Raw genomic sequence first — 9,926 nt, forward strand, 5'->3', positions numbered from 1 at the left:
TTTAAAGATTTGTTATTCTGATATAATTGTAGATATTTCTGACTTTTGGTGATCTACATACATTATATGAATGGATCTTAAAATCACTCAGTGAAAATTTTGGAGAGGACTTAGTTTGTGTTAGCGCTGGGCTAGATTCTAGGAATGAGTTCCCATTACAAGGAGAAATGATTTCAGGTAGAGGAAACAATTTATCCTTCAAAAAGAGGTATGAATGTATGATGTGCCAACAAAGAATTAGCACTGGGGCACAGATTTCAATACACCGACATTTAGTAAATTCCATCTCTATCATATTCATAACGTATCGTAACTGAAGAAAATTGCACACATGAGAATTGGATGATCATCTAAAGACAACAGGCCAAATTGATAATTGAGGTGAATAATTTGTGTAATAAAGTAAATTTATTTAAGGGACTTGATTACCCATATTCATTATCTGCATGATGTGAAGTGCTCTACTTTCAATTCTGCTTTAACTAATGAGAACATCTTTTTAACATAATTGATGTTAAAATGATCTTCCTTATAGATTTTATTATATTTTATAAGTTGGTGTTACAGAACTTTATTTCCTAGGGCAAGCATTTTTAGGTTCCCCAAATATTGACATGTATAATTCAATGATATTTTATAATATTAACTTATGTTTTTCTTGTCTGTTATTTTCCCTGAGTTTCCTCTTCCCTGAGTTGCCCATTTTCAAGTGAAAGATATGAGGCAGAACAAAATTACAAGTAGTAGGTTTGTAAAACTTGTGTTTGCTTCCAAAACCCTAAATTTCTATGAGTGCTGATAGAATTGGAGTAGGTTAGTAAAAAAAAAGTTGGAGGGATTTCATACAACATGGAGATAATACAACATGCACAAACTCAAAAAGGGAAGATGGAATTCCTTTATGAATTTGGGGGAGTTGGTGAAAACAAAATATTGGAGCAGAGATCTGGTAGACAAAATAATGTCCTAACCTCCAGAATCTAGGTGGGCTCCATGTAACCATAAGGCTTTGTGTAAGTGAAATAGGGATGCAGGAGACTGAGCACGGTGAGATGTGACAAAGACTCAACCAACCATTGCTGACTTGAAGAGGGAAGGAGACCATGAGCTGATAAATGCAGACGGTCCCTAGAAACTGGAAAAGACAAAACAGTTCTTCCCCTAGATCTTCCAGCCAGGAGAAATCGATTTTGCTCAGGGAAATCGATTTTGGACTTCTGCTCTCCAGAAGTGTAAGAAGATAAATTTGTGTTGTTCCAAGTCATCAAGTTTACATACTTCGTTAGAGCGGCAATATAAAATACATACCAACAGAATGTCAGAAAGGTGGTAAGAAAAGAGATTAAATGGCTCTGTGGTGGACATTTTTAGCAGAGGAAGTGTTTTAAATAGACTCACAGAAATATTCTCTTGCACCAAGCATGGCACAAAACCGGAAGCAAGCCAATGGGTCTGAAAAGCCATTCTACGAGAATGACAGATATTTCAGTGGGACAGAGACAAAGCAGTGACCAAAGGAAGCTGGGCATCAAAAACTAACTTCTGTGCGGTGTTCATGACCCTATGTCTGACTTCGATATAACCCTCGCTTCCAAAATAATTATCAGATTCCTTATTTTACATGTTTTATTTATGAACCAAAATTCAGAAAACATTATTTATGTATGTATTTCTAGTGGCAACTCTCAAAATACTGACTTGATAATAAGTAATACCCCCAAAAAGTGTCTGCATTCCACTGTTTTCCTGCAATTCTATTTTAGACAGGAAATCAAATACACCGTTTCTTTATATCTCATTAGATTCTCAATAAGATATTGACTATGAACTTTTAATATGTCCATAATCTCATTCAAAATATCATAGAATCTGAGATATTTAGAAAAACATATGAAAAACCAAAATACATATATTAGAGAATATACACTCGAATATACCTAAGAGTATTTATTGGGGGAGATTTTTACCAATATTTGTGAAAATTCTTAAGTGCAACACTAAGATTAATGAAAATATCTATGTGGAAAATAAAGCAGCAGTAAAAATATATATAAGACTAATTGGATTCATTTTCCTCTTAGTTATTTTTAATTTCAGGTTCTGGAATTTTTTTAAGCAAAAATAGAACAAGGCCATTGGCATTCAATTTGCTGTACCCTTAAAATTGGCAATTATACATGAAGCATTAAAAATGTTTCCTATGAACTTAACAAGAGCTCTCACATGGTTTCAGAGAGTTAAAACATTTAAAATTTTTTCTTAGCTACATAAATTTAACTCTACCATTTCTTTTAATTTTAATAAATACTTAAATTGATGCAGTATTTAATGAGTAGTTGAATGTTAAAAGAAAAATTAATCTTGCTAATTTCAAAAGAATAACAAGACCAAGATTATTTGCAAGGGCGAAGAGGACAATTTTCTCTGTCAAGTCAATTTGGAGAGCCCAAAATATCCTTTTTACTATAATTTCATTTTAGAATCCAAGAATTAGAACCAATTTAACATATTGATAATATTCATTTTTTTCTCGATGGCTAGGCATACAGTATTTTCAATTATTTAAACTAGAGAGAAAGGGGGAAAATTGACTCAAAACATGATTTGGTGTATATTTATTGCATGGTTATGTCTCCTATCTATTCAAATTAAGTTTATTGAAGAGGTACAGATTTCATTTTTCATACTATTATGAAATATGAAGGAAATATTTGCACTGTAAGAATAAAGGTAATTCATGGCAACAAAATTATAATTGTATGTTGATAGAGTATAAGTGATCATCTGATCTAAATTTTCCTTTTAATAGGGAAAATGAGAGTAAAAAGTTTATTGACTTACCCAAGTTTTTTCACTTCCTAGGAATATTCAAAGATATGAGGTTTTATCTTCACTTTAGTCTTTGTTTTAGTTTTTTCTTTTGGGTTATTACAGTCAATACAGTAATTTTTACATGCAATAATATAAGGATATTATTACACACAATTTTTTCTTTGAGTACTATATTATGTGTTATAACTATGAAGCTTATGTTTTATTAAAGTCGAGTTAATGGATTTTCACAGTACTTCACCTTATAGTTGATTATAAAAATCAAAGAAATCTGCTGAAGATGTTTGCCATAGATTACAAACTAAGTACACCAAATATGTCTACTCTTTCTCCAGTTTCTCCCCAAGCTTCAATGCTGGAGAAGGAAAACAGATGCAAAAGAAATAGAATGAGTAGGAAAGAAGAAAGAGCAATGAAAGAGATCATGACCTGCTTCTTCGCTGTGGCTGCCTGAATTATGAGATCAAGCGTAAACTAAGACAGAAAATAAATTAAGTTGAAATTAACATTTTAAGTGGATCAATTTAGAAGAATGAAGATATCCAGAGGAGAAAGCAAGAAATATTCCTGGGACTGCATTAAATACACTGGTTTTAATGAATATGTAGGGATAAAAAGATGAGGTCTTGCACTCAACACAGATGGAGCGTAGAAACTGAAATGACTATTTAAAGCCAGGTTCCTCAAAAAACCAGCTTGTTTAGTGGAATAATGAGCTAAGAAAAATAAAATTGAGATAAAGGGTGATCAGAAGGGGACTATAATAACTACCTCGATCTCTACTGATGAATTTAAGAAATAGAGAAAGAAAAATATAAAATAGGAGGAAAGGAAGAAATTTCCACCCAAATGCGAACCACAGTCTTGCTTTCACAAAAGTTTAATGCACAAATGTACACAGATGTAAGATACAGGATTCTAAAGGTTAGAGGGTAAAATAAAGTGGACTCAAATTGTTAGTTTCCAAGCGTACCCAGAAAATGTAAATACAAATTCTTTCTGGAACAACTCATTCTCAAGATATAACTCTCATGGTTTTTAAACACTTTGACCGGCTAAATATAAGCTTGCAAGATAATATATAAATAGAAGGAAAATGTGGAAATAAAACCTATAGCAAGACATGACTAAGACATTAGAAACTATTAACAGCAGAATTCAACTTTGATATTTTCAAATATGGTATTATCAGATATGAGAGCTGCAAAAAAAAAAAAAAAAAAAAAAAAAATAATCTAAATCAGGATGAAATGATTGAAAAAAAAAAATGCTTTGTGATTATTTTACAGTCTTAAAATAGACTTTAAAGCAAAAATAGCATTAGCAGGTTTAAAGAAGGCCATTATATAATGAAAAAGGTTTTATTTCAGCAGGAAAAAAAGATGAGTTCTAAATTCACGTGAAAAACTTGTCTCATTTCTTTATTTTTAATGGTATAAAGACAGGGTAACTTTCATAATGGAGAGTAGATTTTATGTTTTCTAGTTCCCTTTCCAGCTACAAAATTCTATGAGATGTATATTCTTTTGATAACAACTATCCATTTAGGACAAAGAAACATCTGTATCCAGTCTGAAGTTATTTGAGAGCTTCCAGTACCGAGAATGGCCTCTGAAATATATGGATATTGCTTTTGCACCCATCCAGATAAAGAAGCGAATCACCTTGTTAGCCATATGCTCCTTATCAACGCTCCTTGAGATAATAACAATACCTGAATCTATCACTTTCAAAGTATTTTTCAGTTGGAAGAAACCAAATTTCAGAATAACGTTAGACTGGAAGTAAAGAAGATACGTGAAAACACCTGAATTCCCATAGCAGAAAAGGCAGCGATGCTGTGATCCAGATACAGAGCACTGGGTCCACACACCTGATTCTGCGTGCTTCTTCTCCTGATTCTCCGGCTCACACATGAACTTCAGGCCCAGAATGACTGCCCTACTGGGCCAGGAAGGAGTAGAGTCTCCTGGGGCACAACGGTCATTTGTTCACACCCCCGGGGAGGGAGGGAACGACCTATGCCTAACAATGAAATGCATTTTTTTTTCTTGAATGATATTAGACTATTTCCAGTTATTTACTAACATCTAACCCCTAAACTCTTCAGTTTGAGGCCAGGCACTAACAGCCATGTTCCTTGAACTAATCACAAATTCCTGAGTGATCAGGAATCAGAACCCAGAATCACAGCTCTGGCTGGCTGGCTTCGGTTCCCCGCGTCACCTGAGACGTGAGTGTTGAGGAGACATGAAAGTGTGGTTCTTCAAGTAAAATTGTGGGAGTGGGGGAGATGGGTAATTTAGTATGTGCTCTACTTACGGTTTTGTGTGTGCTACAGAAAAATATTATCTCTGCCGAAACTTGCTACACGTCTTAAATTTAAATTTTTAGTTTAGAAAGAGAAAATTCTGCAAAATGAATATATCTGTCATGTCTATACTATTTTACCTTCAATAAAGCAGAGATAATTTACTTTATCAACAATTACACTGGGAACTATCACTATCTTTGATGGTTTGAATATGACTTTAGTTTGAGTATGACTTTAGCAAATGTAAATATGTTCTAGCCACTGGGAGGTCTGTAAAATGGGTTTTACAATAGTCTGGGTGTTCCAAAGAAACAGAAAAAGAGAATATATGTTTATATATCTCTATCTCTATCTCTACACATACATCCACACACATTTATATAAGATATTACTTATTATGTTAAATATGAGTTACATATAATTATATTATATTAATTATATATGTATATAATTATATATCTATATATTAATGAGAGAGCAAGAGAACAGTGAGAGATATTTACTATAAAGAATCAGTTCATGTGATTACGAAGGCTGAGAAATCCAAGATCCAGTCTGAAGGCTCATAACCAGGAGGGTCGGTCGATCATGAAAGCTCTAGTCCAGAGTTCAGTCTCAAGGCAGGAGAAGATCAATGTCCCAGATCAGAAACCACCAGGCCAAAAGAGAGATAGACAGACAGACAGACACAGACAGAGTGAGAGAGAGAGAGCGAGAGAGAGACAGAGCAAGAGAGAGCAAGAGAGAACGAGAGAGAGAGTTCTCCCTTACTCACTGGATGAAGCCCACTTACACTGGAGGATGCAATTTACTTGACTCGGTCTACCAATTCAAATGCTAATCCTTCACAGACACACTCAGAAACAAGTTTTATCAAAACATCTGGGCTCTCCATGGGCCAGCCAAGTAAAACACATAATATCAACCATCACAAGTCATATTTTCAAGAAAGCAATGAGAAAATGTTTTCAGGAATGTTGGTTTTTCAAAAGTATGTATTATCCATTACCGACTGTGGTGATTTAACAGGTTTACATTTCATGTTTTTAAAGAAACTGTGAACACTGTTAACACTGCACATCTGTATTTTCACATGAACTTGAAATCTGTGTTGGTGACCTTCACGATTGGCTTAATTAGCTGAGTTTTACTAAGTGAAGGCAGTTACACTGGTTTACTATGTTACTTAAATATGTTCATAGTTTAACACCATTTTCTTCAAAGGAAAACTGCAAATATGCCCTTAGCTTGACCCGTTCTAATATTTAAGTTTCTGGAAATCAAACAGAATATGAAAATCAGGCTTTTGTATAAAATTGTGGTTTAAATAGATACACATTTAGGTAGTAATTCAGTGAAGTAGTGAAACTAAATGAAATTTTGTTTGCTTTTGTGAATCTGAGATAATATCTGCTTCCTGTGCATATCTATATATACAGAATATTTAAATACACATATTATTTGTATAGTGAATTATTTAAGTTTATATAATTTATGGGTTTCATCTTTAATAGTCCACTAACCTTTCTACAGAAAAGAGTAAAATGTAATCATTCTAATTTATTTAAAAATGCCTCTCTAATATTTATTCCACCTTCTCTACCAAGAAGTAAGGAATGACACATGGTCAGTGACAGGCTTATTGCACTGCCTCTTGAAAACATATTTTCATGAAACCTAAAGAAAAAAGTATCAAGGTCAGTTGTAAAGTATTTTAAAAGTTTCTATCTATCCCATTAGGGCACTTGAAAATGTGTGTCAGATAACTTCAGGGAAGATTTTTGCTTATAAAACTAATGTATACCTTGCACATTGCATATGTTTAATGAATATTAGAGAAAAAATATGTAAATATGGAATAAATACACATATATGTATACATATATACATATATAGTCATTCCTTTGCCTAATATTCATTATATATTATATATACATAGGAATACATGTGCATATATATATTTTATTTTTTAAAACTCTTTTAGGGCAGAGATATTTTATCTCCCACCTTATCCTACCCAGTTTCTAGCATAACTACTAACTCAATAATTATTGTAAATGCTCAGTAAATTTTTGATAATAAATGAATATTAGAAAAATCAAGACATGCATTTTTTTGACTTTCTAACTCTACTAGATAGAAAATACTTCTTGAAAAATAATCATCAATTATCATGGGTTAGCATTATTTTCTTTTTAAGTAATCATTCATCAAAAAAGCAAAGTACATTATTCATAATACAAAAATTAAAAAACCAAAGTTTCAAAAGTTAATATGGCGAAATTTGAAAAAAAAAATCAAAATTTTCCCATATGTTCTCTAGTATTAAAGAAAAAAAAAAAACACCTTAAAATATGCCTTTGAAAACATGAAGAGAAAAGGAGGTCCTGAAAGCTCAAGACAGAGTGTTTCAAATGGCAGGGGGATAATATGAAAATGTGAAATGTGAAAATGAGTGAGGAACACAGCCCTTCGCTCCATCAACACTCTCTGAGATGCTGTAAAAGGGACATATGGGAGCTCAGGCTTAACTAAGAAGTGGGAATTTTCTTGCAGCGATCACAATGATTTTATAATGCTCTTATACTTCTGAGAAGGCAACGTGGGTTACAGACAACAAGGAATGTCATATTTCTTATAAGCTGTTTGAAATGTATTCTTTTAAATAGAACATTATGCCTGTAGCATGCATACGAATATGAATATATACTTTCAATCATAAATATTTCAGAATAAATATATCCTATCTATTTTATTTAATTTTGCCCCAAAATTGTTTAGATAAAAAATTACAGATTTTTTTTGTTAAAAATCTGTCATATGGGTCCATTTATTTTACATATATATATATTTAATTTGGTGATATTATCAACATCTGGGGACATCTTACGTAATGGATACTGTTGCATATGTAATTCTCAGTGATGTGTGAATAGGATTTTAAACACATCTAATAAACTTCAAAGCACATGGCTGACATGGGCGTCTGGGAGTTGAAGTATTGATTGATAGATGTAGCTGCCATATTAAGCTAATAATACTGGAGAAGTTGCTGTTTATCTGCAGATAACATCACTCTGCCATATCTGTTTTGTTAGTTGACCGGTAGATATGATGAGATGGTATTTAAAGGGGTTCTATATAGAAGAAAACAAAATATACCAATGTTAGTGATTTTATTAGTGCCATTAATGTAAAAAAAAACTATGGAATGTTTAAGAATTATATACATACAAACATATACATGCATATACATGTACATATTTGCATATATACTTGTAATATGTATAGATTTGTATTTATATTCTTTCACTCCCAAAGTATTGTGAAGAGATTACTAACTGATTAGTCTAAACTATGCTGTTACTAATTGACTAGTCTGAACTAGACTGAACATATCCCGTACTTGTCATTTCATTTGGAGCTATACAAGTTGTTTTAGTTACTAAAAAACTCACAGTGTTCAAAAATATAGATTATATCAAAACAAATTTTATAAAACAAATCTATTTTTGTAGCTCATTAGATGGATTCATTCATTTGAGATTATAGTGAACATATTCTTTAATACATGCAAGCATGTATAGGGATAGGGAAAAAGGCTTTGAAGTACTAACTTATTATTTTAACTGCATTTTTTCACTTGAATTCACAAGGCTGTATCTTCCACTGGACTCCAGGCAGCTAGACCTCAGTCACTCCTTTCCTTAAGGGAACTATTGCCTCTGTGGCACCAGCATAGCAGGGATGAAAGATGAAAGTCTGTATGAGTATATTTAATACAGAAAAAAAAAAATACCATGAGCGAGACAGTGCATACCAACTGGGAGAAACCCGCCTACCACGGGACATTGGGCAATCGATGTCTGAAGTCATTTTCGGTTGCTGTAACTGAGGGTGGAAGAGTGCTGTAGGAATCTAGTGGAAAAAGCAGGTTTGCTCCATCCTACAATGCACAAGACATTTTCTACAACCTGATTATCCGATCCAAAGTAGCACTAGTGCCAAGGTCGACAAACCCTGAGCTAGAGGAAGTGGAGAAAGAGGAACCTTTTTAATATGAGAAAACAGGCAAAAGCAAGCTATCACTCAGTTCTATCCAAGAATGCAGCCTTCGCTGGGATGAGAGAGGCATGAAGAAACTGTCAGTTTGCAGAGAACATTAGTCTCCATTCCAGTGAGTGCTAGATATTACCTATGATAGCAAGACACTTTAGCTGCCTTTTCTTTGCAAATTTATAAGGATTTCCCTTCTATGGCCTCAAACATGTCACCCACTACTTTTCCAAGGTGTTCTGATGCCTACTTTGACCCCACAATTTGTTGCCTTATCAAAGAGCTCTCGGTAGGCCACCCTTGTTTCATGATCCAGGACACCAGACACTTAAAGGGAATGGTGATGTGGACAGAAAAAGCCTCTGTGTCTGGCCCGCATGGTATGAGACAGCATCAGCTGAAGACTGACCCTTGAACAGTGTGGTGGCTGAGCACCTGCCACCTAGTCCCATACACACCCTCTTCGCAAAAAATAAAGTTTTTACATGATGCTGTAATATAAAAATAATAGAAAGGTCTTGTCTATGGTCATGCTACCCTGAACAAGCCCGATCCCGTCTGATCTCAGGAGCTAAGCAGGGTCAGGTCTGGTTAGTACTTGGATGGGAGACCAACTAGGAAAACCACGTGCTGTAGGCATAAAATTTTTTTAAAAATAAATAAATAAGGGATTGTAAGCTGACAAGGTCCTTGCATTCTGTGAGGTCAACCAAGGATTGCCTCA

General features: G+C 33.7%; 1 pseudogene; it reads left to right on the forward strand.

Moving 5' to 3' along the window:
• The first annotated feature begins 9,722 nt into the window (after positions 1-9,722).
• LOC120616317 (uncharacterized) lies at positions 9,723-9,841 on the forward strand (annotated as a pseudogene).
• The last annotated feature ends 85 nt before the right edge of the window (positions 9,842-9,926 follow it).

The sequence above is a fragment of the Pteropus medius genome, unplaced genomic scaffold (genome assembly GCF_902729225.1).
Source record: "Pteropus medius unplaced genomic scaffold, Ma_sr-lr_union100, whole genome shotgun sequence".
Taxonomy (NCBI): Eukaryota; Metazoa; Chordata; class Mammalia; order Chiroptera; family Pteropodidae; genus Pteropus; species Pteropus medius.